The sequence below is a fragment of the Channa argus genome, unplaced genomic scaffold (genome assembly GCF_033026475.1).
Source record: "Channa argus isolate prfri unplaced genomic scaffold, Channa argus male v1.0 Contig164, whole genome shotgun sequence".
In the NCBI taxonomy this organism is placed as follows: domain Eukaryota; kingdom Metazoa; phylum Chordata; class Actinopteri; order Anabantiformes; family Channidae; genus Channa; species Channa argus.
In genome coordinates, this window is record NW_027125383.1 from 1 (window position 1) to 27,312 (window position 27,312).

General features: G+C 46.1%; 14 non-coding genes across 14 annotated transcripts; all 14 read right to left on the bottom strand.

Annotated features, from left to right (window-relative positions):
- Window positions 1-510: 510 nt before the first annotated feature.
- Window positions 511-583, bottom strand: trnak-cuu (transfer RNA lysine (anticodon CUU)). Its single transcript has one exon. It is a non-coding gene; the product is annotated as a tRNA-Lys (tRNA).
- Window positions 584-1,059: 476 nt separating this feature from the next.
- On the bottom strand, window positions 1,060-1,166 carry trnal-caa (transfer RNA leucine (anticodon CAA)). The gene is made up of 2 exons: window positions 1,129-1,166; window positions 1,060-1,104 (listed from the first exon to the last, which is right to left on the bottom strand). It is a non-coding gene; the product is annotated as a tRNA-Leu (tRNA).
- Window positions 1,167-3,761: 2,595 nt separating this feature from the next.
- trnak-cuu (transfer RNA lysine (anticodon CUU)) lies at window positions 3,762-3,834 on the bottom strand. Its single transcript has one exon. It is a non-coding gene; the product is annotated as a tRNA-Lys (tRNA).
- A 476-nt stretch (window positions 3,835-4,310) lies between these two features.
- Window positions 4,311-4,417, bottom strand: trnal-caa (transfer RNA leucine (anticodon CAA)). Its single transcript has 2 exons — window positions 4,380-4,417; window positions 4,311-4,355 (listed from the first exon to the last, which is right to left on the bottom strand). It is a non-coding gene; the product is annotated as a tRNA-Leu (tRNA).
- A 3,435-nt stretch (window positions 4,418-7,852) lies between these two features.
- On the bottom strand, window positions 7,853-7,925 carry trnak-cuu (transfer RNA lysine (anticodon CUU)). The gene has a single exon. It is a non-coding gene; the product is annotated as a tRNA-Lys (tRNA).
- Window positions 7,926-8,401: 476 nt separating this feature from the next.
- On the bottom strand, window positions 8,402-8,508 carry trnal-caa (transfer RNA leucine (anticodon CAA)). The gene is made up of 2 exons: window positions 8,471-8,508; window positions 8,402-8,446 (listed from the first exon to the last, which is right to left on the bottom strand). It is a non-coding gene; the product is annotated as a tRNA-Leu (tRNA).
- A 3,435-nt stretch (window positions 8,509-11,943) lies between these two features.
- On the bottom strand, window positions 11,944-12,016 carry trnak-cuu (transfer RNA lysine (anticodon CUU)). The gene has a single exon. It is a non-coding gene; the product is annotated as a tRNA-Lys (tRNA).
- Window positions 12,017-12,492: 476 nt separating this feature from the next.
- trnal-caa (transfer RNA leucine (anticodon CAA)) lies at window positions 12,493-12,599 on the bottom strand. Its single transcript has 2 exons — window positions 12,562-12,599; window positions 12,493-12,537 (listed from the first exon to the last, which is right to left on the bottom strand). It is a non-coding gene; the product is annotated as a tRNA-Leu (tRNA).
- Window positions 12,600-15,229: 2,630 nt separating this feature from the next.
- trnak-cuu (transfer RNA lysine (anticodon CUU)) lies at window positions 15,230-15,302 on the bottom strand. Its single transcript has one exon. It is a non-coding gene; the product is annotated as a tRNA-Lys (tRNA).
- A 476-nt stretch (window positions 15,303-15,778) lies between these two features.
- Window positions 15,779-15,885, bottom strand: trnal-caa (transfer RNA leucine (anticodon CAA)). The gene is made up of 2 exons: window positions 15,848-15,885; window positions 15,779-15,823 (listed from the first exon to the last, which is right to left on the bottom strand). It is a non-coding gene; the product is annotated as a tRNA-Leu (tRNA).
- A 3,975-nt stretch (window positions 15,886-19,860) lies between these two features.
- Window positions 19,861-19,967, bottom strand: trnal-caa (transfer RNA leucine (anticodon CAA)). Its single transcript has 2 exons — window positions 19,930-19,967; window positions 19,861-19,905 (listed from the first exon to the last, which is right to left on the bottom strand). It is a non-coding gene; the product is annotated as a tRNA-Leu (tRNA).
- Window positions 19,968-22,423: 2,456 nt separating this feature from the next.
- Window positions 22,424-22,496, bottom strand: trnak-cuu (transfer RNA lysine (anticodon CUU)). The gene has a single exon. It is a non-coding gene; the product is annotated as a tRNA-Lys (tRNA).
- A 476-nt stretch (window positions 22,497-22,972) lies between these two features.
- trnaf-aaa (transfer RNA phenylalanine (anticodon AAA)) lies at window positions 22,973-23,079 on the bottom strand. The gene is made up of 2 exons: window positions 23,042-23,079; window positions 22,973-23,017 (listed from the first exon to the last, which is right to left on the bottom strand). It is a non-coding gene; the product is annotated as a tRNA-Phe (tRNA).
- Window positions 23,080-25,709: 2,630 nt separating this feature from the next.
- Window positions 25,710-25,782, bottom strand: trnak-cuu (transfer RNA lysine (anticodon CUU)). Its single transcript has one exon. It is a non-coding gene; the product is annotated as a tRNA-Lys (tRNA).
- Window positions 25,783-27,312: the final 1,530 nt, after the last annotated feature.

Below are 27,312 nucleotides of genomic sequence, written 5' to 3' on the forward strand. Positions count from 1 at the left end.
CTCATTGATTAACTCTTAAAAAGTTCTCCTTCCATCTTCCCATCACAATCCTGGCACCTGTCAATTTATTTCAATCCTTATCATTAATCACCCTAACCTGCTGCACATCCTTCCCATCTCTGTCTCTTAGTCTGGCCAACCTGAACAAATCCACCTCTCCCTCTTTAGTGTCCAACCTAGCAAACAAGTCCTCGTATGCTCTTTGAGACCTCTACCTTCACCTTACGCTGCATCTCCCTGTACTCTTGTCGACTCTCTTCAGTCCTCGCAGTGTCCCACTTCTTCTTAGCTAACCTTTTTCTCTGTATACACTCCTGAAGTTCCTCGTTCTGCCGCCAAATCACCTTGTCCACTTTCCTCTTTCCAGATGACACACCGAGTACCCTCGGTGTTCCCTATGAAAGTCCCCCAGTGACTTTCATTTTCAGCTGTTCAAGAAATCAAGTTGTTCTGCAGTTTTTGTGTTGGTCCCACATCTTCTCCAGTGTGGCCATAATCAAAAAAGACCCCCCCCCAACGTGGGGCTCGAACCCACGACCCTGAGATTAAGAGTCTCATGCTCTACCGACTGAGCTAGCCGGGCCGCTAAAAGGACACCTGAAAAGACCCTTTGACCCTCAATAAAGCAACATTTTTCCAGGCGTGTTTAAGCAAAGTCCCACTCTGTTTCAGCAATCACTTTTAGATCAGCTGCAACTATTTAGCCGTTTTTTTTCTGCATCTTCCTCCAGACAGTAAGTCTTAGGCTTGGAATAAATTGCTTCGAACTAATCGTTTGCATGCACATCATGGCCACCTCACTTGACGTGAGTTGATGTGGAGGGTCAGTTGTGCGCGTGGTCAGAAATTACTGCCAGGAGTGCCCGAGGTGCATTCTCGTAAGAATGTTGCGGCAGCATTATCTCAGCAGCACAATGGTATATGGTAGAGAAGGATTATGCAATAGTGTTGCCATGTCTTTTGCTTTGTGCAACAAAAGACAATCACGAGTTGTTAAAGTTTTCAAATTTGTTCAATACAATTATGTCTAAATCATTAGCAACATGCAGATAAAAGTAATGTCAGGAGTGGGATTTGAACCCACGCCTCCACTGGAGACCAGAAGTCCCTTTGGGGAAGGAGTTCTTCCTTGAGTCTGGCGCCTTAGACCGCTCGGCCACCCTGACAGCCGTTGGTGGGCGCCGACTCTTTAGGACAGTGGAAGTAAGTCATTAGGTTGTTATTCTCTAATTCAATCAACATACTCGAGGTGTTCTTGAGGAAAGTCTCAATTTGTTGCAATACTCACCTTTGTCTCAGCTGGAAAGGGCCGTCAGTCGGGACTTTGCGCAACTTATGACAGTGTAATGAAGTGAGTGAAGCTCTTGTTTGTGAGTTTAGTGGGTTTCAGTTGGAGTGTTGGTTAGATGATCGATATTGTTTGGCAAAACGTTTGTACGGGTAGCCAAGTCTGGCTGCAGTTGCAGCTGGATTTTCTGAATTGCTACTTTTTCGAAAACCTCAGCATCCATCGTAGGGCTTGCAGCCTTTTGTTACGCTTATGCACAGTTTGAGAAAACTGATTGGAAACATGGTTACGTGTATAAACGACAACAAAATTGCGGTACTCCGAGTGGTATCTAGTCGGGTAAAGTCGGTTTCCATATCCCAATTTGTGAAATCACCTCCCCTGAGAAAGCCGACTGTAATTTGGCTACTTTACTGTGTGTAATTGCAGGAAGTGACTTTCATTTTCAGCTGTACAAGAAATCAAGGTTTTGTGGAGTTTTAGTGTTGGTCCCAGATCTTATCCAGTGTGGCCGTATTGAAAACACCACACATAACTTGGGGCTCGAACCCACGACCCTGAAATTAAAACTCTCATGCTCTACCGCCTGAGCTAGCCGGGCCTCAAAGAGGACCCTGAAAAGACCCTTTGACCTTCAATGAAGCAACATATTTCCATCGCTCTTACATCAGCTGCAACTATTTAGCCGTTTGTTTTCTGCAACTTCCTCCAGACAGTAAGTCTTAGGCTTGGAGTATATTGCTTTGAACTAAGCGTTTGTCCTCATTCTTGATCCTGTCCATCCTCATTACTCCCAAAGAGAACCTCAACATCTTAAGCTCTGCTACCTCCAGCTCTGCCTCCTGTGTTTTCTTTAGTGCCGCTGTCTCTAAGCCGAACAACATCGCTGGTCTCACCACTGTCTTGAGACGGTGGCTTCCTTTCATTCTCGCTGACACTCTTTTATCACACAACACACCTGACACTTTTTTCCACCCGTTCCAACCTGATTGCAGTGGCCTCTTCACCTCTTTTCCACACTCTCCGTTGCTCTGAACCGTTGACCCTAAGTACTTAAAGTCCTGCACCTTCTTCACCTCTGCCCCCTGTAACCTCACCGTTCCACCTGGGTCCCTCTCATTGACACACATCTCAGTTTTCCAGAGCAGACCTCCATCTCTCTAGATTTTCCTCCACCTGCTCCCTGTTCTCACTACAAATCACAATGTCATCCGCAAACATCATAGTCCACAGAGATTCCAGTCTAACCTCATCTGTCAGCCTGTCCGCCACCAGAGCTAGGAAGAAGGGGCTCAGAGCCGATCCTTGATGCAGACCCACCGCCACCTTGAACTCCTCTGTCACATCTACAGCACACCTCACCGCGGTCTTACAGCTTTCATACATGTCCTCCATCACTGTAACATACTTCTCTGCCACTCCAGAATTCCTCATACAATACCACAGCTCCTCTCTCGGCACCCTGTCATACGCTTTCTCTAAGTCTACGAAGACACAATGCAACTCCCCATGACCTTCTCTGTATTTCTCCATCGGCATCCTCAAAGCAAATACTTCATCTGTTGGACTCTTTCTAGGCATGAAACCATATTGCTCACCTCTGCCCTTAGCCTAGCTTCCACTACTATTTCCCACAACTTCATTGTGTGGCTCATCAACTTTATTCCTCTGTAGTTGCCACAGCTCTGCTCATCTCCTTTGTTCTTAAAAATGGGCACCAGTACACTTCTCCTCCAGTCCTCGGCCCTCTTCTCACTCTCCAAGATCTTGTTAAACAAACTAGTCAGAAACTCTACTGCCACCTCTCCTAGACACTTTCATACCTCCACAGGTATGTCATCAGGACCCGCTGCCTTTCCACTCTTCATCCTCTTCAACGTCCTCCTCACTTCACTCTTACTAATCTTGGCTACTTCCTGCTCCACACCAGTCACCTCTTCTACTCTTTGTTCCCTTTCATTTTCCTCATTGATTAACTCTTAAAAAGTTCTCCTTCCATCTTCCCATCACAATCCTGGCACCTGTCAATTTATTTCCATCCTTATCGTTAATCACCCTAACCTGCTGCACATCCTTCCCATCTCTGTCTCTTAGTCTGGCCAACCTGAACAAATCCACCTCTCCCTCTTTAGTGTCCAACCTAGCATACAAGTCCTCATATGGTCTTTGCCACCTCTACCTTCACCTTACGCTGCATCTCCCCGTACTCTTGTCGACTCTCTTCAGTCCTCGCAGTGTCCCACTTCTTCTTAGCTAACCTTTTTCTCTGTATACACTCCTGAAGTTCCTCGTTCTGCCGCCAAATCACCTTGTCCACTTTCCTCTTTCCAGATGACACACCGAGTACCCTCGGTGTTCCCTATGAAAGTCCCCCAGTGACTTTCATTTTCAGCTGTACAAGAAATCAAGTTGTTCTGCAGTTTTTGTGTTGGTCCCACATCTTCTCCAGTGTGGCCATAATCAAAAAAGACCCCGCCCAACGTGGGGCTCGAACCCACGACCCTGAGATTAAGAGTCTCATGCTCTACCGACTGAGCTAGCCGGGCCGCTAAAAGGACACCTGAAAAGACCCTTTGACCCTCAATAAAGCAACATTTTTCCAGGCGTGTTTAAGCAAAGTCCCACTCTGTTTCAGCAATCACTTTTAGATCAGCTGCAACTATTTAGCCGTTTGTTTTCTGCATATTCCTCCAGACAGTAAGTCTTAGGCTTGGAATAAATTGCTTCGAACTAATCGTTTGCATGCACATCATGGCCACCTCACTTGACGTGAGTTGATGTGGAGGGTCAGTTGTGCGCGTGGTCAGAAATTACTCCCAGGAGTGCCCGAGGTGCATTCTCGTAAGAATGTTGCGGCAGCATTATCTCAGCAGCACAATGGTATATGGTAGAGAAGGATTATGCAATAGTGTTGCCATGTCTTTTGCTTTGTGCAACAAAAGACAATCACGAGTTGTTAAAGTTTTCAAATTTGTTCAATACAATTATGTCTAAATCATTAGCAACATGCAGATAAAAGTAATGTCAGGAGTGGGATTTGAACCCACGCCTCCACTGGAGACCAGAAGTCCCTTTGGGGAAGGAGTTCTTCCTTGAGTCTGGCGCCTTAGACCGCTCGGCCATCCTGACAGTCGTTGGTGGGCGCCGACTCTTTAGGACAGTGGAACTAAGTCATTAGGTTGTTAATCTCTAATTCAATCAACATACTCGAGGTGTTCTTGAGGAAAGTCTCAATTTGTTGCAATACTCATCTTTGTCTCAGCTGGAAAGGGCCGTCAGTCGGGACTTTGCGCAACTTATGACAGTGTAATGAAGTGAGTGAAGCTCTTGTTTGTGAGTTTAGTGGGTTTCAGTTGGAGTGTTGGTTAGATGATCGATATTGTTTGGCAAAACGTTTGTACGGGTAGCCAAGTCTGGCTGCAGTTGCAGCTGGATTTTCTGAATTGCTACTTTTTCGAAAACCTCAGCATCCATCGTAGGGCTTGCAGCCTTTTGTTACGCTTATGCACAGTTTGACAAAGCTGATTGGAAACATGGTTACGTGTATAAACGACAACAAAATTGCGGTACTCCGAGTGGTATCTAGTCGGGTAAAGTCGGTTTCCATATCCCAATTTGTGAAATCACCTCCCCTGAGAAAGCCGACTGTAATTTGGCTACTTTACTGTGTGTAATTGCAGGAAGTGACTTTCATTTTCAGCTGTACAAGAAATCAAGGTTTTGTGGAGTTTTAATGTTGGTCCCAGATCTTATCCAGTGTGGCCGTATTAAAAGCACCACACATAACGTGGGGCTAGAACCCACGACCCTGAGATTAAAACTCTCATGCTCTACTGCCTGAGCTAGCTGGGCCTCAAAGAGGACCCTGAAAAGACCCTTTGACCTTCAATGAAGCAACATATTTCCAGGCGTCTTTGAGCAAAGTCCCACTTTGTTTCAGCAATCGCTCTTACATCAGCTGCAACTATTTAGCCAGTTGTTTTCTGCAACTTCCTCCAGACAGTAAGTCTTAGGCTTGGAGTATATTGCTTTGAACTAACCGTTTGTCCTCATTCTTGATCCTGTCCATCCTCGTTACTCCCAAAGAGAACCTCAACATCTTAAGCTCTGCTACCTCCAGCTCTGCCTCCTGTGTTTTCTTTAGTGCCGCTGTCTCTAAGCCGAAGAACATCGCTGGTCTCACCACTGTCTTGAGACGGTGGCTTCCTTTCATTCTCGCTGACACTCTTTTATCACACAACCCACCTGACACTTTTGTCCACCCGTTCCAACCTGATTGCAGTCGCCTCTTCATCTCTTTTCCACACTCTCCGTTGCTCTGAACCGTTGACCCTAAGTACTTAAAGTCCTGCACCTTCTTCACCTCTGCCCCCTGTAACCTCACCGTTCCACCTGGGTCCCTCTCATTGACACACATCTCAGTTTTCCAGAACAGATCTCCATCTCTCTAGATTTTCCTCCACCAGCTCCCTGTTCTCACTACAAATCACAATGCCATCCGCAAACATCATAGTCCACGGAGATTCCAGTCTAACCTTATCTGTCAGCCTGTCCGCCACCAGAGCAAGGAAGAAGGGGCTCAGAGCCGATCCTTGATGCAGACCCACCGCCACCTTGAACTCCTCTGTCACATCTACAGCACACCTCACCACGGTCTTACAGCTTTCATACATGTCCTCCATCACTGTAACATACTTCTCTGCCACTCCAGAATTCCTCATACAATACCACAGCTCCTCTCTCGGCACCCTGTCATACGCTTTCTCTAAGTCTACGAAGACACAATGCAACTCCCCATGACCTTCTCTGTATTTCTCCATCGGCATCCTCAAAGCAAATACTTCATCTGTTGGACTCTTTCTAGGCATGAAACCATATTGCTCACCTCTGCCCTTAGCCTAGCTTCCACTACTATTTCCCACAACTTCATTGTGTGGCTCATCAACTTTATTCCTCTGTAGTTGCCACAGCTCTGCTCATCTCCCTTGTTCTTAAAAATGGGCACCAGTACACTTCTCCTCGATTTTCGATTTTCTGAATTGCTACTTTTTCGAAAACCTCATCATCCATCGTAGGGCTTGCAGCCTTTTGTTACGCTTATGCACAGTTTGAGAAAGCTGATTGGAAACTTGGTTACGTGTATAAACGACAACAAAATTGCGGTACTCCGAGTGGTATCTAGTCGGGTAAAGTCGGTTTCCATATCCCAATTTGTGAAATCACCTCCCCTGAGAAAGCCGACTGTAATTTGGCTACTTTACTGTGTGTAATTGCAGGAAGTGACTTTCATTTTCAGCTGTACAAGAAATCAAGGTTTTGTGGAGTTTTAGTGTTGGTCCCAGATCTTATCCAGTGTGGCCGTATTAAAAGCACCACACATAACATGGGGCTCGAACCCACGACCCTGAGATTAAAACTCTCATGCTCTACCACCTGAGCTAGCCAGGCCTCACTGCGGTCTTCCAGCTTTCATACATGTCCTCCATCACTCTAACATACTTCTCTGCCACTCCAGAATTCCTCATACAATACCACAGCTCCTCTCTCGGCACCCTGTCATACGCTTTCTCTAAGTCTACGAAGACACAATGCAACTCCCCATGACCTTCTCTGTATTTCTCCATCGGCATCCTCAAAGCAAATACTTCATCTGTTGGACATTTTCTACGCATGAAACCATATTGCTCACCTCTGCCCTTAGCCTAGCTTCCACTACTATTTCCCACAACTTCATTGTGTGGCTCATCAACTTTCTTCCTCTGTAGTTGCCACAGCTCTGCTCATCTCCCTTGTTCTTAAAAATGGGCACCAGTACACTTCTCCTCCAGTCCTCGGCCCTCCTCTCACTCTCCAAGATCTTGTTAAACAAACTAGTCAGAAACTCTACTGCCACCTCTCCTAGACACTTTCATACCTCCACAGGTATGTCATCAGGACCCGCTGCCTTTCCACTCTTCATCCTCTTCAACGTCCTCCTCACTTCACTCTTACTAATCTTGGCTACTTACTGCTCCACACCAGTCACCTCTTCTACTCTTTGTTCCCTTTCATTTTCCTCATTGATTAACTCTTAAAAAGTTCTCCTTCCATCTTCCCATCACAATCCTGGCATCTGTCAATTTATTTCCATCCTTATCATTAATCACCCTAACCTGCTGCACATCCTTCCCATCTGCGTCTCTTAGTCTGGCCAACCTGAACAAATCCACCTCCCCCTCTTTAGTGTCCAACCTAGCATACAAGTCCTCATATGCTCTTTGCCACCTCTACCTTCACCTTACGCTGCATCTCCCTGTACTCTTGTCGACTCTCTTCAGTCCTCGCAGTGTCCCACTTCTTCTTAGCTAACCTTTTTCTCTGTATACACTCCTGAAGTTCCTCGTTCTGCCGCCAAATCACCTTGTCCACTTTCCTCTTTCCAGATGACACACCGAGTACCCTCGGTGTTCCCTATGAAAGTCCCCCAGTGACTTTCATTTTCAGCTGTACATGAAATCAAGTTGTTCTGCAGTTTTTGTGTTGGTCCCAGATCTTCTCCAGTGTGGCCATAATCAAAAAAGACCCCACCCAACGTGGGGCTTGAACCCACGACCCTGAGATTAAGAGTCTCATGCTCTACCGACTGAGCTAGCCGGGCCACTAAAAGGACACCTGAAAAGACCCTTTGACCCTCAATAAAGCAACATTTTTCCAGGCGTGTTTAAGCAAAGTCCCACTCTGTTTCAGCAATCAATTTTAGATCAGCTGCAACTATTTAGCCGTTTGTTTTCTGCATCTTCCTCCAGACAGTAAGTCTTAAGCTTGGAATAAATTGCTTCGAACTAATCGTTTGCATGCACATCATGGCCACCTCACTTGACGTGAGTTGATGTGGAGGGTCAGTTGTGCGCGTGGTCAGAAATTACTGCCAGGAGTGCCCGAGGTGCATTCTCGTAAGAATGTTGCGGCAGCATTATCTCAGCAGCACAATGGTATATGGTAGAGAAGGATTATGCAATAGTGTTGCCATGTCTTTTGCTTTGTGCAACAAAAGACAATCACGAGTTGTTAAAGTTTTCAAATTTGTTCAATACAATTATGTCTAAATCATTAGCAACATGCAGATAAAAGTAATGTCAGGAGTGGGATTTGAACCCACGCCTCCACTGGAGACCAGAAGTCCCTTTGGGGAAGGAGTTCTTCCTTGAGTCTGGCGCCTTAGACCGCTCGGCCATCCTGACAGCCGTTGGTGGGCGCTGACTCTTTAGGACAGTGACACTAAGTCATTAGGTTGTTATTCTCTAATTCAATCAACATACTCGAGGTGTTCTTGAGGAAAGTCTCAATTTGTTGTAATACTCACCTTTGTCTCAGCTTGAAAGGGCCGTCAGTCGGGAATTTGCGCAACTTATGACAGTGTAATGAAGTGAGTGAAGCTCTTGTTTGTGAGTTTAGTGGGTTTCAGTTGGAGTGTTGGTTAGATGATCGATATTGTTTGGCAAAACGTTTGTACGGGTAGCCAAGTCTGGCTGCAGTTGCAGCTGGATTTTCTGAATTGCTACTTTTTTGAAAACCTCAGCATCCATCGTAGGGCTTGCAGCCTTTTGTTACGCTTATGCACAGTTTGAGAAAACTGATTGGAAACATGGTTACGTGTATAAACGACAACAAAATTGCGGTACTCCGAGTGGTATCTAGTCGGGTAAAGTCGGTTTCCATATCCCAATTTGTGAAATCACCTCCCCTGAGAAAGCCGACTGTAATTTGGCTACTTTACTGTGTGTAATTGCAGGAAGTGACTTTCAATTTCAGCTGTACAAGTAATCAAGGTTTTGTGCAGTTTTAATGTTGGTCCCAGATCTTATCCAGTGTGGCCGTATTAAAAGCACCACACATAACGTGGGGCTAGAACCCACGACCCTGAGATTAAAACTCTCATGCTCTACTGCCTGAGCTAGCTGGGCCTCAAAGAGGACCCTGAAAAGACCCTTTGACCTTCAATGAAGCAACATATTTCCAGGCGTCTTTGAGCAAAGTCCCACTTTGTTTCAGCAATCGCTCTTACATCAGCTGCAACTATTTAGCCAGTTGTTTTCTGCAACTTCCTCCAGACAGTAAGTCTTAGGCTTGGAGTATATTGCTTTGAACTAACCGTTTGTCCTCATTCTTGATCCTGTCCATCCTCGTTACTCCCAAAGAGAACCTCAACATCTTAAGCTCTGCTACCTCCAGCTCTGCCTCCTGTGTTTTCTTTAGTGCCGCTGTCTCTAAGCCGAAGAACATCGCTGGTCTCACCACCGTCTTGAGACGGTGGCTTCCTTTCATTCTCGCTGACACTCTTTTATCACACAACACACCTGACACTTTTGTTCACCCGTTCCAACCTGATTGCAGTCGCCTCTTCATCTCTTTTCCACACTCTCCGTTGCTCTGAACCGTTGACCCTAAGTACTTAAAGTCCTGCACCTTCTTCACCTCTGCCCCCTGTAACCTCACCGTTCCACCTGGGTCCCTCTCATTGACACACATCTCAGTTTTCCAGAGCAGACCTCCATCTCTCTAGATTTTCCTCCACCAGCTCCCTGTTCTCACTACAAATCACAATGCCATCCGCAAACATCATAGTCCACGGAGATTCCAGTCTAACCTTATCTGTCAGCCTGTCCGCCACCAGAGCAAGGAAGAAGGGGCTCAGAGCCGATCCTTGATGCAGACCCACCGCCACCTTGAACTCCTCTGTCACATCTACAGCACACCTCACCACGGTCTTACAGCTTTCATACATGTCCTCCATCACTGTAACATACTTCTCTGCCACTCCAGAATTCCTCATACAATACCACAGCTCCTCTCTCGGCACCCTGTCATACGCTTTCTCTAAGTCTACGAAGACACAATGCAACTCCCCATGACCTTCTCTGTATTTCTCCATCGGCATCCTCAAAGCAAATACTTCATCTGTTGGACTCTTTCTAGGCATGAAACCATATTGCTCACCTCTGCCCTTAGCCTAGCTTCCACTACTATTTCCCACAACTTCATTGTGTGGCTCATCAACTTTATTCCTCTGTAGTTGCCACAGCTCTGCTCATCTCCCTTGTTCTTAAAAATGGGCACCAGTACACTTCTCCTCGATTTTCGATTTTCTGAATTGCTACTTTTTCGAAAACCTCATCATCCATCGTAGGGCTTGCAGCCTTTTGTTACGCTTATGCACAGTTTGAGAAAGCTGATTGGAAACTTGGTTACGTGTATAAACGACAACAAAATTGCGGTACTCCGAGTGGTATCTAGTCGGGTAAAGTCGGTTTCCATATCCCAATTTGTGAAATCACCTCCCCTGAGAAAGCCGACTGTAATTTGGCTACTTTACTGTGTGTAATTGCAGGAAGTGACTTTCATTTTCAGCTGTACAAGAAATCAAGGTTTTGTGGAGTTTTAGTGTTGGTCCCAGATCTTATCCAGTGTGGCCGTATTAAAAGCACCACACATAACATGGGGCTCGAACCCACGACCCTGAGATTGAAACTCTCATGCTCTACCACCTGAGCTAGCCGGGCCTCACTGCGGTCTTCCAGCTTTCATACATGTCCTCCATCACTCTAACATACTTCTCTGCCACTCCAGAATTCCTCATACAATACCACAGCTCCTCTCTCGGCACCCTGTCATACGCTTTCTCTAAGTCTACGAAGACACAATGCAACTCCCCATGACCTTCTCTGTATTTCTCCATCGGCATCCTCAAAGCAAATACTTCATCTGTTGGACATTTTCTAGGCATGAAACCATATTGCTCACCTCTGCCCTTAGCCTAGCTTCCACTACTATTTCCCACAACTTCATTGTGTGGCTCATCAACTTTCTTCCTCTGTAGTTGCCACAGCTCTGCTCATCTCCCTTGTTCTTAAAAATGGGCACCAGTACACTTCTCCTCCAGTCCTCGGCCCTCCTCTCACTCTCCAAGATCTTGTTAAACAAACTAGTCAGAAACTCTACTGCCACCTCTCCTAGACACTTTCATACCTCCACAGGTATGTCATCAGGACCCGCTGCCTTTCCACTCTTCATCCTCTTCAACGTCCTCCTCACTTCACTCTTACTAATCTTTGCTACTTACTGCTCCACACCAGTCACCTCTTCTACTCTTTGTTCCCTTTCATTTTCCTCATTGATTAACTCTTAAAAAGTTCTCCTTCCATCTTCCCATCACAACCCTGGCATCTGTCAATTTATTTCCATCCTTATCATTAATCACCCTAACCTGCTGCACATCCTTCCCATCTGTGTCTCTTAGTCTGGCCAACCTGAACAAATCCACCTCCCCCTCTTTAGTGTCCAACCTAGCATACAAGTCCTCATATGCTCTTTGCCACCTCTACCTTCACCTTACGCTGCATCTCCCTGTACTCTTGTCGACTCTCTTCAGTCCTCGCAGTGTCCCACTTCTTCTTAGCTAACCTTTTTCTCTGTATACACTCCTGAAGTTCCTCGTTCTGCCGCCAAATCACCTTGTCCACTTTCCTCTTTCCAGATGACACACCGAGTACCCTCGGTGTTCCCTATGAAAGTCCCCCAGTGACTTTCATTTTCAGCTGTACATGAAATCAAGTTGTTCTGCAGTTTTTGTGTTGGTCCCAGATCTTCTCCAGTGTGGCCATAATCAAAAAAGACCCCGCCCAACGTGGGGCTTGAACCCACGACCCTGAGATTAAGAGTCTCATGCTCTACCGACTGAGCTAGCCGGGCCACTAAAAGGACACCTGAAAAGACCCTTTGACCCTCAATAAAGCAACATTTTTCCAGGCGTGTTTAAGCAAAGTCCCACTCTGTTTCAGCAATCAATTTTAGATCAGCTGCAACTATTTAGCCGTTTGTTTTCTGCATCTTCCTCCAGACAGTAAGTCTTAAGCTTGGAATAAATTGCTTCGAACTAATCGTTTGCATGCACATCATGGCCACCTCACTTGACGTGAGTTGATGTGGAGGGTCAGTTGTGCGCGTGGTCAGAAATTACTGCCAGGAGTGCCCGAGGTGCATTCTCGTAAGAATGTTGCGGCAGCATTATCTCAGCAGCACAATGGTATATGGTAGAGAAGGATTATGCAATAGTGTTGCCATGTCTTTTGCTTTGTGCAACAAAAGACAATCACGAGTTGTTAAAGTTTTCAAATTTGTTCAATACAATTATGTCTAAATCATTAGCAACATGCAGATAAAAGTAATGTCAGGAGTGGGATTTGAACCCACGCCTCCACTGGAGACCAGAAGTCCCTTTGGGGAAGGAGTTCTTCCTTGAGTCTGGCGCCTTAGACCGCTCGGCCATCCTGACAGCCGTTGGTGGGCGCTGACTCTTTAGGACAGTGACACTAAGTCATTAGGTTGTTATTCTCTAATTCAATCAACATACTCGAGGTGTTCTTGAGGAAAGTCTCAATTTGTTGTAATACTCACCTTTGTCTCAGCTTGAAAGGGCCGTCAGTCGGGAATTTGCGCAACTTATGACAGTGTAATGAAGTGAGTGAAGCTCTTGTTTGTGAGTTTAGTGGGTTTCAGTTGGAGTGTTGGTTAGAGATCGATATTGTTTGGCAAAACGTTTGTACGGGTAGCCAAGTCTGGCTGCAGTTGCAGCTGGATTTTCTGAATTGCTACTTTTTTGAAAACCTCAGCATCCATCGTAGGGCTTGCAGCCTTTTGTTACGCTTATGCACAGTTTGAGAAAACTGATTGGAAACATGGTTACGTGTATAAACGACAACAAAATTGCGGTACTCCGAGTGGTATCTAGTCGGGTAAAGTCGGTTTCCATATCCCAATTTGTGAAATCACCTCCCCTGAGAAAGCCGACTGTAATTTGGCTACTTTACTGTGTGTAATTGCAGGAAGTGACTTTCAATTTCAGCTGTACAAGTAATCAAGGTTTTGTGCAGTTTTAGTGTTGGTCCCAGATCTTATCCAGTGTGGCCGTATTAAAAGCACCACACATAATGTGGGGCTCGAACCCACGACCCTGAGATTAAAAGTCTCATGCTCTACCGCCTGAGCTAGCCGGGCCTCAAAGAGGACCCTGAAAAGACCCTTTGACCTTCAATGAAGCAACATATTTCCAGGCGTCTTTGAGCAAAGTCCCACTTTGTTTCAGCAATCGCTCTTACATCAGCTGCAACTATTTAGCCGTTTGTTTTCTGCAACTTCCTCCAGACAGTAAGTCTTAGGCTTGGAGTATATTGCTTTGAACTAACCGTTTGTCCTCATTCTTGATCCTGTCCATCTTTGTTACTCCCAAAGAGAACCTCAACATCTTAAGCTCTGCTACCTCCAGCTCTGCCTCCTGTGTTTTCTTTAGTGCCGCTGTCTCTAAGCCGAAGAACATCGCTGGTCTCACCACTGTCTTGAGACGGTGGCTTCCTTTCATTCTCGCTGACACTCTTTTATCACACAACCCACCTGACACTTTTGTCCACCCGTTCCAACCTGATTGCAGTCGCCTCTTCACCTCTTTTCCACACTCTCCGTTGCTCTGAACCGTTGACCCTAAGTACTTAAAGTCCTGCACCTTCTTCACCTCTGCCCCCTGTAACCTCACCGTTCCACCTGGGTCCCTCTCATTGACACACATCTCAGTTTTCCAGAGCAGACCTCCATCTCTCTAGATTTTCCTCCACCTGCTCCCTGTTCTCACTACAAATCACAATGTCATCCGCAAACATCATAGTCCACGGAGATTCCAGTCTAACCTCATCTGTCAGCCTGTCCGCCACCAGAGCTAGGAAGAAGGGGCTCAGAGCCGATCCTTGATGCAGACCCACCGCCACCTTGAACTCCTCTGTCACATCTACAGCACACCTCACCGCGGTCTAACAGCTTTCATACATGTCCTCCATCACTCTAACATACTTCTCTGCCACTCCAGAATTCCTCATACAATACCACAGCTCCTCTCTCGGCACCCTGTCATACGCTTTCTCTAAGTCTACGAAGACACAATGCAACTCCCCATGACCTTCTCTGTATTTCTCCATCGGCATCCTCAAAGCAAATACTTCATCTGTTGGACTCTCTCTAGGCATGAAACCATATTGCTCACCTCTGCCCTTAGCCTAGCTTCCACTACTATTTCCCACAACTTCATTGTGTGGCTCATCAACTTTATTCTTCTGTAGTTGCCACAGCTCTGCTCATCTCCCTCGTTCTTAAAAATGGGCACCAGTACACTTCTCCTCCAGTCCTCGGCCCTCCTCTCACTCTCCCAGATCTTGTTAAACAAACTAGTCAGAAACTCTACTGCCACCTCTCCTAGACACTTTCATACCTCCACAGGTATGTCATCAGGACCCGCTGCCTTTCCACTCTTCATCCTCTTCAACGTCCTCCTCACTTCACTCTTACTAATCTTGGCTACTTCCTGCTCCACACCAGTCACCTCTTCTACTCTTTGTTCCCTTTCATTTTCCTCATTGATTAACTCTTAAAAAGTTCTCCTTCCATCTTCCCATCACAATCCTGGCACCTGTCAATTTATTTCCATCCTTATCGTTAATCACCCTAACCTGCTGCACATCCTTCCCATCTCTGTCTCTTAGTCTGGCCAACCTGAACAAATCCACCTCTCCCTCTTTAGTGTCCAACCTAGCATACAAGTCCTCATATGCTCTTTGCCACCTCTACCTTCACCTTACGCTGCATCTCCCGGTACTCTTGTCGACTCTCTTCAGTCCTCGCAGTGTCCCACTTCTTCTTAGCTAACCTTTTTCTCTGTATACACTCCTGAAGTTCCTCGTTCTGCCGCCAAATCACCTTGTCCACTTTCCTCTTTCCAGATGACACACCGAGTACCCTCGGTGTTCCCTATGAAAGTCCCCCAGTGACTTTCATTTTCAGCTGTACAAGAAATCAAGTTGTTCTGCAGTTTTTGTGTTGGTCCCAGATCTTCTCCAGTGTGGCCATAATCAAAAAAGACGCCGCCCAACGTGGGGCTCGAACCCACGACCCTGAGATTAAGAGTCTCATGCTCTACCGACTGAGCTAGCCGGGCCGCTAAAAGGACACCTGAAAAGACCCTTTGACCCTCAATAAAGCAACATTTTTCCAGGCGTGTTTAAGCAAAGTCCCACTCTGTTTCAGCAATCACTTTTAGATCAGCTGCAACTATTTAGCCGTTTGTTTTCTGCATATTCCTCCAGACAGTAAGTCTTAGGCTTGGAATAAATTGCTTCGAACTAATCGTTTGCATGCACATCATGGCCACCTCACTTGACGTGAGTTGATGTGGAGGGTCAGTTGTGCGCGTGGTCAGAAATTACTCCCAGGAGTGCCCGAGGTGCATTCTCGTAAGAATGTTGCGGCAGCATTATCTCAGCAGCACAATGGTATATGGTAGAGAAGGATTATGCAATAGTGTTGCCATGTCTTTTGCTTTGTGCAACAAAAGACAATCACGAGTTGTTAAAGTTTTCAAATTTGTTCAATACAATTATGTCTAAATCATTAGCAACATGCAGATAAAAGTAATGTCAGGAGTGGGATTTGAACCCACGCCTCCACTGGAGACCAGAAGTCCCTTTGGGGAAGGAGTTCTTCCTTGAGTCTGGCGCCTTAGACCGCTCGGCCATCCTGACAGTCGTTGGTGGGCGCCGACTCTTTAGGACAGTGGAACTAAGTCATTAGGTTGTTAATCTCTAATTCAATCAACATACTCGAGGTGTTCTTGAGGAAAGTCTCAATTTGTTGCAATACTCATCTTTGTCTCAGCTGGAAAGGGCCGTCAGTCGGGACTTTGCGCAACTTATGACAGTGTAATGAAGTGAGTGAAGCTCTTGTTTGTGAGTTTAGTGGGTTTCAGTTGGAGTGTTGGTTAGATGATCGATATTGTTTGGCAAAACGTTTGTACGGGTAGCCAAGTCTGGCTGCAGTTGCAGCTGGATTTTCTGAATTGCTACTTTTTCGAAAACCTCAGCATCCATCGTAGGGCTTGCAGCCTTTTGTTACGCTTATGCACAGTTTGACAAAGCTGATTGGAAACATGGTTACGTGTATAAACGACAACAAAATTGCGGTACTCCGAGTGGTATCTAGTCGGGTAAAGTCGGTTTCCATATCCCAATTTGTGAAATCACCTCCCCTGAGAAAGCCGACTGTAATTTGGCTACTTTACTGTGTGTAATTGCAGGAAGTGACTTTCATTTTCAGCTGTACAAGAAATCAAGGTTTTGTGGAGTTTTAATGTTGGTCCCAGATCTTATCCAGTGTGGCCGTATTAAAAGCACCACACATAACGTGGGGCTAGAACCCACGACCCTGAGATTAAAACTCTCATGCTCTACTGCCTGAGCTAGCTGGGCCTCAAAGAGGACCCTGAAAAGACCCTTTGACCTTCAATGAAGCAACATATTTCCAGGCGTCTTTGAGCAAAGTCCCACTTTGTTTCAGCAATCGCTCTTACATCAGCTGCAACTATTTAGCCAGTTGTTTTCTGCAACTTCCTCCAGACAGTAAGTCTTAGGCTTGGAGTATATTGCTTTGAACTAACCGTTTGTCCTCATTCTTGATCCTGTCCATCCTCGTTACTCCCAAAGAGAACCTCAACATCTTAAGCTCTGCTACCTCCAGCTCTGCCTCCTGTGTTTTCTTTAGTGCCGCTGTCTCTAAGCCGAAGAACATCGCTGGTCTCACCACTGTCTTGAGACGGTGGCTTCCTTTCATTCTCGCTGACACTCTTTTATGACACAACCCACCTGACACTTTTGTCCACCCGTTCCAACCTGATTGCAGTCGCCTCTTCATCTCTTTTCCACACTCTCCGTTGCTCTGAACCGTTGACCCTAAGTACTTAAAGTCCTGCACCTTCTTCACCTCTGCCCCCTGTAACCTCACCGTTCCACCTGGGTCCCTCTCATTGACACACATCTCAGTTTTCCAGAGCAGACCTCCATCTCTCTAGATTTTCCTCCACCAGCTCCCTGTTCTCACTACAAATCACAATGCCATCCGCAAACATCATAGTCCACGGAGATTCCAGTCTAACCTTATCTGTCAGCCTGTCCGCCACCAGAGCAAGGAAGAAGGGGCTCAGAGCCGATCCTTGATGCAGACCCACCGCCACCTTGAACTCCTCTGTCACATCTACAGCACACCTCACCACGGTCTTACAGCTTTCATACATGTCCTCCATCACTGTAACATACTTCTCTGCCACTCCAGAATTCCTCATACAATACCACAGCTCCTCTCTCGGCACCCTGTCATACGCTTTCTCTAAGTCTACGAAGACACAATGCAACTCCCCATGACCTTCTCTGTATTTCTCCATCGGCATCCTCAAAGCAAATACTTCATCTGTTGGACTCTTTCTAGGCATGAAACCATATTGCTCACCTCTGCCCTTAGCCTAGCTTCCACTACTATTTCCCACAACTTCATTGTGTGGCTCATCAACTTTATTCCTCTGTAGTTGCCACAGCTCTGCTCATCTCCCTTGTTCTTAAAAATGGGCACCAGTACACTTCTCCTCGATTTTCGATTTTCTGAATTGCTACTTTTTCGAAAACCTCATCATCCATCGTAGGGCTTGCAGCCTTTTGTTACGCTTATGCACAGTTTGAGAAAGCTGATTGGAAACTTGGTTACGTGTATAAACGACAACAAAATTGCGGTACTCCGAGTGGTATCTAGTCGGGTAAAGTCGGTTTCCATATCCCAATTTGTGAAATCACCTCCCCTGAGAAAGCCGACTGTAATTTGGCTACTTTACTGTGTGTAATTGCAGGAAGTGACTTTCATTTTCAGCTGTACAAGAAATCAAGGTTTTGTGGAGTTTTAGTGTTGGTCCCAGATCTTATCCAGTGTGGCCGTATTAAAAGCACCACACATAACATGGGGCTCGAACCCACGACCCTGAGATTAAAACTCTCATGCTCTACCACCTGAGCTAGCCGGGCCTCACTGCGGTCTTACAGCTTTCATACATGTCCTCCATCACTCTAACATACTTCTCTGCCACTCCAGAATTCCTCATACAATACCACAGCTCCTCTCTCGGCACCCTGTCATACGCTTTCTCTAAGTCTACGAAGACACAATGCAACTCCCCATGACCTTCTCTGTATTTCTCCATCGGCATCCTCAAAGCAAATACTTCATCTGTTGGACATTTTCTAGGCATGAAACCATATTGCTCACCTCTGCCCTTAGCCTAGCTTCCACTACTATTTCCCACAACTTCATTGTGTGGCTCATCAACTTTCTTCCTCTGTAGTTGCCACAGCTCTGCTCATCTCCCTTGTTCTTAAAAATGGGCACCAGTACACTTCTCCTCCAGTCCTCGGCCCTCCTCTCACTCTCCAAGATCTTGTTAAACAAACTAGTCAGAAACTCTACTGCCACCTCTCCTAGACACTTTCATACCTCCACAGGTATGTCATCAGGACCCGCTGCCTTTCCACTCTTCATCCTCTTCAACGTCCTCCTCACTTCACTCTTACTAATCTTGGCTACTTCCTGCTCCACACCAGTCACCTCTTCTACTCTTTGTTCCCTTTCATTTTCCTCATTGATTAACTCTTAAAAAGTTCTCCTTTCATCTTCCCATCACAATCCTGGCACCTGTCAATTTATTTCCATCCTTATCGTTAATCACCCTAACCTGCTGCACATCCTTCCCATCTCTGTCTCTTAGTCTGGCCAACCTGAACAAATCCACCTCTCCCTCTTTAGTGTCCAACCTAGCATACAAGTCCTCATATGCTCTTTGCCACGTCTACCTTCACCTTACGCTGCATCTCCCTGTACTCTTGCCGACTCTCTTCAGTCCTCGCAGTGTCCCACTTCTTCTTAGCTAACCTTTTTCTCTGTATACACTCCTGAAGTTCCTCGTTCTGCCGCCAAATCACCTTGTCCACTTTCCTCTTTCCAGATGACACACCGAGTACCCTCGGTGTTCCCTATGAAAGTCCCCCAGTGACTTTCATTTTCAGCTGTACATGAAATCAAGTTGTTCTGCAGTTTTTGTGTTGGTCCCAGATCTTCTCCAGTGTGGCCATAATCAAGAAAGACCCACGACCTTGAACCCACGACCCTGAGATTAAGAGTCTCATGCTCTACCGACTGAGCTAGCCGGGCCGCTAAAAGGACACCTGAAAAGACCCTTTGACCCTCAATAAAGCAACATTTTTCCAGGCGTGTTTAAGCAAAGTCCCACTCTGTTTCAGCAATCAATTTTAGATCAGCTGCAACTATTTAGCCGTTTGTTTTCTGCATCTTCCTCCAGACAGTAAGTCTTAAGCTTGGAATAAATTGCTTCGAACTAATCGTTTGCATGCACATCATGGCCACCTCACTTGACGTGAGTTGATGTGGAGGGTCAGTTGTGCGCGTGGTCAGAAATTACTGCCAGGAGTGCCCGAGGTGCATTCTCGTAAGAATGTTGCGGCAGCATTATCTCAGCAGCACAATGGTATATGGTAGAGAAGGATTATGCAATAGTGTTGCCATGTCTTTTGCTTTGTGCAACAAAAGACAATCACGAGTTGTTAAAGTTTTCAAAGTTGTTCAATACAAATATGTCTAAATCATTAGCAACATGCAGATAAAAGTAATGTCAGGAGTGGGATTTGAACCCACGCCTCCACTGGAGACCAGAAGTCCCTTTGGGGAAGGAGTTCTTCCTTGAGTCTGGCGCCTTAGACCGCTCGGCCATCCTGACAGCCGTTGGTGGGCGCCGACTCTTTAGGACAGTGGAACTAAGTCATTAGGTTGTTATTCTCTAATTCAATCAACATACTCGAGGTGTTCTTGAGGAAAGTCTCAATTTGTTGTAATACTCACCTTTGTCTCAGCTGGAAAGGGCCGTCAGTCGGGACTTTGCGCAACTTATGACAGTGTAATGAAGTGAGTGAAGCTCTTGTTTGATAGTTTAGTGGGTTTCAGTTGGAGTGTTGGTTAGATGATCGATATTGTTTGGCAAAACGTTTGTACGGGTAGCCAAGTCTGGCTGCAGTTGCAGCTGGATTTTCTGAATTGCTACTTTTTCGAAAACCTCAGCATCCATCGTAGGGCTTGCAGCCTTTTGTTACGCTTATGCACAGTTTGAGAAAACTGATTGGAAACATGGTTACGTGTATAAACGACAACAAAATTGCGGTACTCCGAGTGGTATCTAGTCGGGTAAAGTCGGTTTCCATATCCCAATTTGTGAAATCACCTCCCTTGAGAAAGCCGACTGTAATTTGGCTACTTTACTGTGTGTAATTGCAGGAAGTGACTTTCATTTTCAGCTGTACAAGAAATCAAGGTTTTGTGGAGTTTTAGTGTTGGTCCCAGATCTTATCCAGTGTGGCCGTATTAAAAGCACCACACATAACGTGGGGCTCGAACCCACGACCCTGAGATTAAAAGTCTCATGCTCTACCACCTGAGCTAGCCGGGCCTCAAAGAGGACCCTGAAAAGACCCTTTGACCTTCAATGAAGCAACATATTTCCAGGCGTCTTTGAGCAAAGTCCCACTTTGTTTCAGCAATCGCTCTTACATCAGCTGCAACTATTTAGCCGTTTGTTTTCTGCAACTTCCTCCAGACAGTAAGTCTTAGGCTTGGAGTATATTGCTTTGAACTAACCGTTTGTCCTCATTCTTGATCCTGTCCATCCTCGTTACTCCCAAAGAGAACCTCAACATCTTAAGCTCTGCTACCTCCAGCTCTGCCTCCTGTGTTTTCTTTAGTGCCGCTGTCTCTAAGCCGAACAACATCGCTGGTCTCACCACTGTCTTGAGACGGTGGCTTCCTTTCATTCTCGCTGACACTCTTTTATCACACAACACACCTGACACTTTTTTCCACCCGTTCCAACCTGATTGCAGTCGCCTCTTCAACTCTTTTCCACACTCTCCGTTGCTCTGAACCGTTGACCCTAAGTACTTAAAGTCCTGCACCTTCTTCACCTCTGCCCCCTGTAACCTCACCGTTCCACCTGGGTCCCTCTCATTGACACACATCTCAGTTTTCCAGAGCAGACCTCCATCTCTCTAGATTTTCCTCCACCTGCTCCCTGTTCTCACTACAAATCACAATGTCATCCGCAAACATCATAGTCCACGGAGATTCCAGTCTAACCTCATCTGTCAGCCTGTCCGCCACCAGAGCTAGGAAGAAGGGGCTCAGAGCCGATCCTTGATGCAGACCCACCGCCACCTTGAACTCCTCTGTCACATCTACAGCACACCTCACTGCGGTCTTACAGCTTTCATACATGTCCTCCATCACTGTAACATACTTCTCTGCCAAACACCTCTGCCCTTAGCCTAGCTTCCACTACTATTTCCCACAACTTCATTGTGTGGCTCATCAACTTTCTTCCTCTGTAGTTGCCACAGCTCTGCTCATCTCCCTTGTTCTTAAAAATGGGCACCAGTACACTTCTCCTCCAGTCCTCGAACCTCCTCTCACTCTCCAAGATCTTGTTAAACAAACTAGTCAGAAACTCTACTGCCACCTCTCCTAGACACTTTCATACCTCCACAGGTATGTCATCAGGACCCGCTGCCTTTCCACTCTTCATCCTCTTCAACGTCCTCCTCACTTCACTCTTACTAATCTTGGCTACTTCCTGCTCCACACCAGTCACCTCTTCTACTCTTTGTTCCCTTTCATTTTCCTCATTGATTAACTCTTAAAAAGTTCTCCTTCCATCTTCCCATCACAATCCTGGCACCTGTCAATTTTTTTCCATCCTTATCGTTAATCACCCTAACCTGCTGCACATCCTTCCCATCTCTGTCTCTTAGTCTGGCCAACCTGAACAAATCCACCCCTCCCTCTTTAGTGTCCAACCTAGCATACAAGTCCTCATATGCTCTTTGCCACCTCTACCTTCACCTTACGCTGCATCTCCCGGCACTCTTGTCGACTCTCTTCAGTCCTCGCAGTGTCCCACTTCTTCTTAGCTAACCTTTTTCTCTGTATACACTCCTGAAGTTCCTCGTTCTGCCGCCAAATCACCTTGTCCACTTTCCTCTTTCCAGATGACACACCGAGTACCCTTGGTGTTCCCTATGAAAGTCCCCCAGTGACTTTCATTTTCAGCTGTACAAGAAATCAAGTTGTTCTGCAGTTTTTGTGTTGGTCCCAGATCTTCTCCAGTGTGGCCATAATCAAAAAAGTCCCCGCCCAACGTGGGGCTCGAACCCACGACCCTGAGATTAAGAGTCTCATGCTCTACCGACTGAGCTAGCCGGGCCGCTAAAAGGACACCTGAAAAGACCCTTTGACCCTCAATAAAGCAACATTTTTCCAGGCGTGTTTAAGCAAAGTCCCACTCTGTTTCAGCAATCACTTTTAGATCAGCTGCAACTATTTAGCCGTTTGATTTCTGCATCTTCCTCCAGACAGTAAGTCTTAGGCTTGGAATAAATTGCTTCGAACTAATCGTTTGCATGCACATCATGGCCACCTCACTTGACGTGAGTTGATGTGGAGGGTCAGTTGTGCGCGTGGTCAGAAATTACTGCCAGGAGTGCCCGAGGTGCATTCTCGTAAGAATGTTGCGGCAGCATTATCTCAGCAGCACAATGGTATATGGTAGAGAAGGATTATGCAATAGTGTTGCCATGTCTTTTGCTTTGTGCAACAAAAGACAATCACGAGTTGTTAAAGTTTTCAAATTTGTTCAATACAATTATGTCTAAATCATTAGCAACATGCAGTCAAAAGTAATGTCAGGAGTGGGATTTGAACCCACGCCTCCACTGGAGACCAGAAGTCCCTTTGGGGAAGGAGTTCTTCCTTTAGTCTGGCGCCTTAGACCGCTCGGCCACCCTGACAGCCGTTGGTGGGCGCCGACTCTTTAGGACAGTGGAAGTAAGTCATTAGGTTGTTATTCTCTAATTCAATCAACATACTCGAGGTGTTCTTGAGGAAAGTCTCAATTTGTTGCAATACTCACCTTTGTCTCAGCTGGAAAGGGCCGTCAGTCGGGACTTTGCGCAACTTGTGACAGTGTAATGAAGTGAGTGAAGCTCTTGTTTGTGAGTTTAGTGGGTTTCAGTTGGAGTGTTGGTTAGATGATCGATATTGTTTGGCAAAACGTTTGTACGGGTAGCCAAGTCTGGCTGCAGTTGCAGCTGGATTTTCTGAATTGCTACTTTTTCGAAAACCTCAGCATCCATCGTAGGGCTTGCAGCCTTTTGTTACGCTTATGCACAGTTGGAGAAAGCTGATTGGAAACATGGTTACGTGTATAAACGACAACAAAATTGCGGTACTCCGACTGGTATCTAGTCGGGTAAAGTCGGTTTCCATATCCCAATTTGTGAAATCACCTCCCCTGAGAAAGCCGACTGTAATTTGGCTACTTTACTGTGTGTAATTGCAGGAAGTGACTTTCATTTTCAGCTGTACAAGAAATCAAGGTTTTGTGGAGTTTTAATGTTGGTCCCAGATCTTATCCAGTGTGGCCGTATTAAAAGCACCACACATAACGTGTGGCTGGAACCCACGACCCTGAGATTAAAAGTCTCATGCTCTACCGCCTGAGCTAGCCGGGCCTCAAAGAGGACCCTGAAAAGACCCTTTGACCTTCAATGAGCAACATATTTCCAGGCGTCTTTGAGCAAAGTCCCACTATATTTCACTAATCGCTCTTAGATCAGCTGCAACTATTTAGCCGTTTGTTTTCTGCAACTTCCTCCAGACAGTAAGTCTTAAGCTTGGAGTATATTGCTTTGAACTAACCGTTTGTCCTCATTCTTGATCCTGTCCATCCTCGTTACTCCCAAAGAGAACCTCAACATCTTAAGCTCTGCTACCTCCAGCTCTGCCTCCTGTGTTTTCTTTAGTGCCGCTGTCTCTAAGCCGAAGAACATCGCTGGTCTCACCACTGTCTTGAGACGGTGGCTTCCTTTCATTCTCGCTGACACTCTTTTATCACACAACCCACCTGACACTTTTGTCCACCCGTCCCAACCTGATTGCAGTCGCCTCTTCACCTCTTTTCCACACTCTCCGTTGCTCTGAACCGTTGACCCTAAGTACTTAAAGTCCTGCACCTTCTTCACCTCTGCCCCCTGTAACCTCACCGTTCCACCTGGGTCCCTCTCATTGACACACATCTCAGTTTTCCAGAGCAGACCTCCATCTCTCTAGATTTTCCTCCACCTGCTCCCTGTTCTCACTACAAATCACAATGTCATCCGCAAACATCATAGTCCACGGAGATTCCAGTCTAACCTCATCTGTCAGCCTGTCCGCCACCAGAGCAAGGAAGAAGGGGCTCTGAGCCGATCCTTGATGCAGACCCACCGCCACCTTGAACTCCTCTGTCACATCTACAGCACACCTCACCGCGGTCTTACAGCTTTCATACATGTCCTCCATCACTGTAACATACTTCTCTGCCACTCCAGAATTCCTCATACAATACCACAGCTCCTCTCTCGGCACCCTGTCATATTCTTTCTCTAAGTCTACGAAGACACAATGCAACTCCCCATGACCTTCTCTGTATTTCTCCATCGGCATCCTCAAAGCAAATACTTCATCTGTTGGACTCTTTCTAGGCATGAAACCATATTGCTCACCTCTGCCCTTAGCCTAGCTTCCACTACTATTTCCCACAACTTCATTGTGTGGCTCATCAACTTTATTCCTCTGTAGTTGCCACAGCTCTGCTCATCTCCCTTGTTCTTAAAAATGGGCACCAGTACACTTCTCCTCCAGTCCTCGGCCCTCCTCTCACTCTCCAAGATCTTGTTAAACAAACTAGTCAGAAACTCTACTGCCACCTCTCCTAGACACTTTCATACCTCCACAGGTATGTCATCAGGACCCGCTGCCTTTCCACTCTTCATCCTCTTCAACGTCCTCCTCACTTCACTCTTACTAATCTTGGCTACTTCCTGCTCCACACCAGTCACCTCTTCTACTCTTTGTTCCCTTTCATTTTCCTCATTGATTAACTCTTAAAAAGTTCTCCTTCCATCTTCCCATCACAATCCTGGCACCTGTCAATTTATTTCCATCCTTATCATTAATCACCCTAACCTGCTGCAAATCCTTCCCATCTCTGTCTCTTAGTCTGGCCAACCTGAACAAATCCACCCCTCCCTCTTTAGTGTCCAACCTAGCATACAAGTCCTCATATGCTCTTTGCCACCTCTACCTTCACCTTACGCTGCATCTCCCTGTACTCTTGTCGACTCTCTTCAGTCCTCGCAGTGTCCCACTTCTTCTTAGCTAACCTTTTTCTCTGTATACACTCCTGAAGTTCCTCGTTCTGCCGCCAAATCACCTTGTCCACTTTCCTCTTTCCAGATGACACACCGAGTACCCTCGGTGTTCCCTATGAAAGTCCCCCAGTGACTTTCATTTTCAGCTGTACAAGAAATCAAGTTGTTCTGCAGTTTTTGTGTTGGTCCCAGATCTTCTCCAGTGTGGCCATAATCAAAAAAGACCCCGCCCAACGTGGGGCTCGAACCCACGACCCTGAGATTAAGAGTCTCATGCTCTACCGACTGAGCTAGCCGGGCCGCTAAAAGGACACCTGAAAAGACCCTTTGACCCTCAATAAAGCAACATTTTTCCAGGCGTGGTTAAGCAAAGTCCCACTCTGTTTCAGTAATCACTTTTAGATCAGCTGCAACTATTTAGCCGTTTGATTTCTGCATCTTCCTCCAGACAGTAAGTCTTAGGCTTGGAATAAATTGCTTCGAACTAATCGTTTGCATGCACATCATGGCCACCTCACTTGACGTGAGTTTATGTGGAGGGTCAGTTGTGCGCGTGGTCAGAAATTACTGCCAGGAGTGCCCGAGGTGCATTCTCGTAAGAATGTTGCGGCAGCATTATCTCAGCAGCACAATGGTATATGGTAGAGAAGGATTATGCAATAGTGTTGCCATGTCTTTTGCTTTGTGCAACAAAAGACAATCATGAGTTGTAAAAGTTTTCAAAGTTGTTCAATACAATTATGTCTAAATCATTAGCAACATGCAGATAAAAGTAATGTCAGGAGTGGGATTTGAACCCACGTCTCCACTGGAGACCAGAAGTCCCTTTGGGGAAGGAGTTGTTCCTTGAATCTGGCGCCTTAGACAGCTCGGCCATGCTGACAGCCGTTGGTGGGCGCAGACTCTTTAGGACAGTGGAAGTAAGTCATTAGGTTGTTATTCTCTAATTCAATCAACATACTCGAGGTGTTCTTGAGGAAAGTCTCAATTTGTTGCAATACTCACCTTTGTCTCAGCTGGAAAGGGCCGTCAGTCGGGACTTTGCGCAACTTATGACAGTGTAATTAAGTGAGTGAAGCTCTTGTTTGTGAGTTTAGTGGGTTTCAGTTGGATTGTTGGTTAGATGATCGATATTGTTTGGCAAAACGTTTGTACGGGTAGCCAAGTCTGGCTGCAGTTGCAGCTGGATTTTCTAAATTGCTACTTTTTCGAAAACCTCAGCATCCATCGTAGAGCTTGCAGCCTTTTGTTACGCTTATGCACAGTTTTAGAAAGCTGATTGGAAACATGGTTACGTGTATAAACGACAACAAAATTGCGGTACTCCGACTGGTATCTAGTCGGGTAAAGTCGGTTTCCATATCCCAATTTGTGAAATCACCTCCCCTGAGAAAGCCGACTGTAATTTGGCTACTTTACTGTGTGTAATTGCAGGAAGTGACTTTCATTTTCAGCTGTACAAGAAATCAAGGTTTTGTGGAGTTTTAATGTTGGTCCCAGATCTTATCCAGTGTGGCCGTATTAAAAGCACCACACATAACGTGGGGCTAGAACCCACGACCCTGAGATTAAAACTCTCATGCTCTACTGCCTGAGCTAGCTGGGCCTCAAAGAGGACCCTGAAAAGACCCTTTGACCTTCAATGAAGCAACATATTTCCAGGCGTCTTTGAGCAAAGTCCCACTTTGTTTCAGCAATCGCTCTTACATCAGCTGCAACTATTTAGCCAGTTGTTTTCTGCAACTTCCTCCAGACAGTAAGTCTTAGGCTTGGAGTATATTGCTTTGAACTAACCGTTTGTCCTCATTCTTGATCCTGTCCATCCTCGTT